Below are 5,387 nucleotides of genomic sequence, written 5' to 3'. Positions count from 1 at the left end.
AACTGGCTACTACCGAGGACCAGTCGCCATGTTTGAAAAGGAAAAATCTGTAAGCTCACTAAACCGCTCAGTGAGCGGTCGAGCCTAAAAGCTATTTCTCCTCTGCTACCAGTAAGCGATCGCCGTGTTCGAAAACGAACAATTTTGCGAGCTGACCAAGCCGCTCAGCGAGCGTTGTATGCACCGACCGCATCTCTTCTTTCATCGAAAGGAGAAATGCCAACCGTGACAACGCGCGCACACTTATGCAACCGGTTATTCGTTCAAGTGTCCCCTCATTTGTGTAATCAATCGCGACGATCGTTATCGACAAAGCGAGATGTCGATTAAGCGATAACACGATGACATATCGGCGATGACATACATCGAAAGATACGACGGGAAACGGCGCTTTACGAGGCCGAGATGCATCTCGCGCGTACGTACTGACCTCACCCTATTGGACCTTTCGCGGTGACGTCGGTAGGGCTGACCAATGGTAGAGGGCGTTACAGAATCACCGGCCACCGAGAGGCATTTCGGTCGTTTACCTGCCGGGCCGATGAAACGAGGGAACAATGGGAAAGTGAGTGCACCGCGTGACCTACTTTTCGATGATATTTGATCAAATATGCGAATTTTGAAAAAAATGTTTATTTGGAGGTCGGAGAAATACGGGATTAATAATTTTCGTATCGACAAGGAGAGAAGTATTTCGAAATATTTGTTGGAACTAGGTTCGTTTTTATCGACGGAATTGTAATGGAGGATTTTTGAAAAACGCTTTATAATAAAATTAATTCGAATGAGAAGTTTAAAAAATATCAAACAAAATGTAATAAAATCAAAAGATACATGAATCAATATTCGAGATTTTTGTTTGTCAATATCCAAGGATTATTATTAATAATGATACTTTCTTTCTATTAGTTTGCATATAAACTAATTTTGTCCAAAGATATTAGAGAGAGAAAGCAACATGGCGGCCGTGGAGAAATTGAAACGAATATAGGAAAGATTCAATCGAGATTATCTATGCTAGTTCGATATCTCGCGAAAAATTGAGGGCCCTCGGACCGTTTTCTTATTGGTCCCTGTAAATCAACTGTGTATGTCGCGCGTGCCCGTCACTTCCCCTGCGGTCGATACGATTTCACCTCACAAATGCTACCAACCAAAGGCGTACCGTCGACCAAATTTCAAACTATCGAACAATAATTCTCGTACAAGAGATCTGCAATCCTTCTTGCGTCACAATTCCCCAAGGATACAATATGGGAAAGTAACTAGATGGAACAGAAAAATCCCGATATATAATATTGGTATATAATAAAATTTTGTTAAATGTTTCACATTTCATATCACAAATGCTTGTTTAACAATTTAATTAGTGCACGAAATTCAACCTAACCCAGATCTAACTTTACAAATACGATATTTGATGTGATAAATATTTGCTTAAAAATTGAATCGTAACAAAAAATGCAACCTAACCCAGACCTAACCTTAAAAATAAGATATTTGATATCGCAAATATTTGTTTAAAAATTGAATCGTTACAGGAAATGCAACCTAACCGAACCTAACATTGCAAATTTAATATTTGATACAACATATACCTATATGTGTATTTATTTGAGAATTTAATCGTTGTCTGAGGTGTCCGCGATCGATTGATATTTGTGACGCCAGGAAATTCGTGGCGACGCCTTTGGTTGCCACCAACCACCCACAACCATCATATCTGTATCCGTGCCCCACTACAAATACCCAGATTTGACTTTGCAACGAGCACTATAGTCGAACTTCATTTGGAAGTAGATCCAGCAAACATAAACCGCTGGAAAAATTGTAAAATTAATATTCAACTTATTCTGAAGTCAAATGATACATTAATGTATCGACATAGACCTAAATATAGTATATAGTATATATTATTAATTTATTATATTATATTACTTCATTGTGTATATCGATGACAAAGATCTATCAACTTATTCAGAAGTCAAATAGTACACTGATGTATCGATATAGACTTAAATATAGTATACATATAGTATATAATATTAATTTATTATACTATATTACTTCATTGTGTATGTCGATGACAAAGATCTATCAACTTATTCAGAAGTCAAATAGTACAGTGATGTATCGATATAGACTTAAATATAGCATACATATAGTATATATTATTAATTTATTATACTATATTACTTCATTGTGTATATCGATGACATCCTATACTGATTGATATACTAGCCCACAGAAATTAATTTTAATTATTCTACTTCTGTATGTATGTATAGTGTACATGAATTCCCAAAATTAAGATCAGAAAAAGAAAAATAAATAGGGGTAGCAAGCGCGGAAATCGATAAATTTGGAATGTCTAGGATGCAGCAAGTTGTTCGAAGGTGCAAGAGATGCAGAGGAGAATTTAGCATGACAGGAAAGAGGAGCGTGAGGAGGAGGATGGCAAGAGAAAATAGGAGAGACACGAGTAGGATTGGAAGGGATCGCGAAAGGATCAAGAAAAAGGAGGACGAGGGGGGTCGAGGAAAGAAAGGGGAAGGGAGATGGAGAGAAAGAGGCAATATGGCCGTTCAGGGAAATAAACCAGCGCCGCCTGGACAGATTTTCCTATTCCCCAATGCTTTCCAATTCCACTTTTCTCAATAGGTTAAAAACATCCACAGTTTAAGCTCTCCGTACCTCTAGATGCTTGCTTTGTAAGTCTATCGGCAAAGATGCTTCGCATATCTCCCAGACACCTCACAATATTGCGAAAAGGTAGTCATGATTCTGTAGATAAACATTCAAAGCGGAGTCAGAGGTACATCTGCATCGATACATCTACCTATGTCATCTACAGTCTTGTTAAATTATATGTTAGACAAAGGGTCCTAATCGCGAGTCTAGTTATTTAATCATTAAGGACACTGCGATAGTATCTTTGAGGAAGCTTTCCAAGAACAATCCTTATTCCAAGGATAAGTTTCTCTGTCAAGGTGCTTATTTATAGCGTACGAGGTTTTACACATTTTCTACTTCGGCACTTCAATGATTAGTATTAATAGGCATTTCGCTCAGACAATACTGTGTTATCTGTCATCGAGATAACATTCAATGGTCCCTTGGTTATAAGAATTACGAAATGTTACATAAATACTAATCGAAAAACCATTCTAATAGTACTACTGTTGTTCGAATAAAAAATATCATCAAATTATATGCCCGACACGCGACTGGCTGATAAAGAACGGCTATAACTGCTCTTAACGATACAAGGTACTGCGATAATACAGGCAGTACACCTCTGCGTCGGACGATACACTTAACACTGCTCTTTAAATTACTATAAAACATTAAAGCGAAGCAGTAACAGGTTACAACTTCGGAACTTAAACGATTACTTCTCCGCCACTGACAATAACACCACTCGCAGGTAAGATTCATATTCGAACATCGAATATACACAAATAAAATGAAAAGTGCAGCAAAAATTCTGACAGGCTCGCTTCGGAGTCGACTAACGAAACAAGCGATAAGAGTAGCTAGCAAAATAGGAGATCAGCGGGGAGAAAAAAAAAACTGTTTAAACATTCCATGGAAGTGGCAACTAGTTTAACATCTAAAGTTGTATGTGTACGATGTGGTTGACCTGTAGTCGCTCGCCATTTTCCCAGCCATTGTTGCCATCATTCAGAAACGAAAATTGCAACTAACAGATATCTATCTTTCAAACGTTCGTTGCCTTTCGCAAAAAGTCAACAACAACAAGGAGAACGTCGGATAATCCGGATCCACTCGCGTACGCCGACGAAATCGAATATTTTCTGAATTATCGAGAGAGCGATTTTTTCCCAATTTTTTTTTTTTTTTTTTTGGTTAAGTAAAATATGGCACAAAGTCACATCGCGGGACGAACGTCGGGAAAATCGTCGAATAACTCACGATTTAGAGATCTCGGACGATTTCGGATGACAAGTTGTCGAAAAAGATCGTCGTAGCGGATCGTTTGAACGTCAGAAAACGATTCATAATACGAACAGAATGTATCGTTAGAAACGCGTATTTTACGGTGGTCCGATCGAATTTCTATCGTTCGACGGGACGTACGCGGTTCCTCGAACGTTTCGCGGAATCGAGACCGATAAAAATTCATTGCTTACCTTAATATGACAGGAATACAGAGGCTCACTTTAAACTTGGATGTAAACACAAGCATTTTTCAACGGAACTGACACCAGGGCAGCTCGGATAACGAACGAGAAAACACTCTTTACATCGCGGACGACGTTACTTCACTGTTTCGGATATTACTACGTTATTAAATACCACGATAAATACGAGAATTCGCGATCCCTTCGGAAAACATCCATCGAAAACTAAAGATGGCAGCCATTCTTCTGTACAAAACAAAGGTTCACATCCACGGACTGGCAAGCGATGAAGCCTCGAAACCAGATGGCTTCCGGCGCTGCCGTCGAGGCGCCATTTTCAAATCGTCCGGAACGCAACCACTCTTTACGGAACGATTTAATCTTAAAAGTGGAACATTAAGAAATACTTGAATTAGTATTTGAGGAAGAGAATGTTTAAGTATGATATTCTTTTACGTTAGTTTCCATGGAAACCTCGTTTTTTGTTGAGTGGAAGTTTGACGAATGTTTGCAAAATTGTCTAGAGTTGTTGGTTTGTTAAGAAAATGGCGTCGAGTTAATTTTGTACTACTGGAAAGAATCACGATGGATAATATTTTACCGTGATTAATTACGAACTAGTTCAATATTTCGTACGTTTTATTCTGGGCCCTTCGTTGTCGGAGTCGACGCGCCATTTTCAAATCCTCAAAAACGAATTCTTAACGAAACGATTTAATCTTAAAAGTAGGATATTAAAAAATACTTAAATTAGTATTTGAGGAAGAGAATGTTTAAGTATGATATTCTTTTACGTTAGTTTCCATGGAAACCTCGTTTTTTGTTGAGTGGAAGTTTGACAAATGTTTGCAAAATTGTCTAGAGTTGTTGGTTTGTTAAGAAAATGGCGTCGAGTTAATTTTGTACTACTGGAAAGAATCACGATGGATAATATTTTACCGTGATTAATTACGAACTAGTTCAATATTTCGTACGTTTTATTCTGGGCCCTTCGTTGTCGCGAGTCGACGCGCCATTTTCAAATCCTCAAAAACGAATTCTTAACGAAACGATTTAATCTTAAAAGTAGGATATTAAAAAATACTTAAATTAGTATTTGAGGAAGAGAATATTTAGGTATAGTATTCTTTTACGTTAGTTTCCATGGAAACACATTTTGTATTGACTGTAACTTTGACAAGTACTTGCAAAACAATACAATTACAATTGTACAATAACAATTTACAATTTCAATTCTACAAT

The 5,387-nt window shown here is 37.6% G+C and overlaps 1 protein-coding gene across 2 annotated transcripts in view; it reads right to left on the bottom strand.

The window, feature by feature from the left end:
* LOC128882039 (uncharacterized) overlaps positions 1 to 4,692 on the bottom strand; it is a 27,993-nt gene extending 23,301 nt beyond the window's left edge. Inside the window, exon 1 of one of the 2 annotated variants that reach the window (XM_054133600.1) lies at positions 4,155 to 4,692. The gene's annotated coding sequence lies outside the window, so the exon portion shown is untranslated. The remainder of the gene's footprint in view (positions 1 to 4,154) is intronic. The other variant, XM_054133599.1, reaches the window with a different exon arrangement.
* Between the last annotated feature and the right edge of the window lie 695 nt (positions 4,693 to 5,387).

Source organism: Hylaeus volcanicus, chromosome 9, assembly GCF_026283585.1.
Source record: "Hylaeus volcanicus isolate JK05 chromosome 9, UHH_iyHylVolc1.0_haploid, whole genome shotgun sequence".
Lineage (NCBI taxonomy): Eukaryota > Metazoa > Arthropoda > Insecta > Hymenoptera > Colletidae > Hylaeus > Hylaeus volcanicus.
The sequence above is the reverse complement of the archived record's forward strand: the minus strand, read 5'-3'. Positions and strand labels throughout refer to the sequence as shown.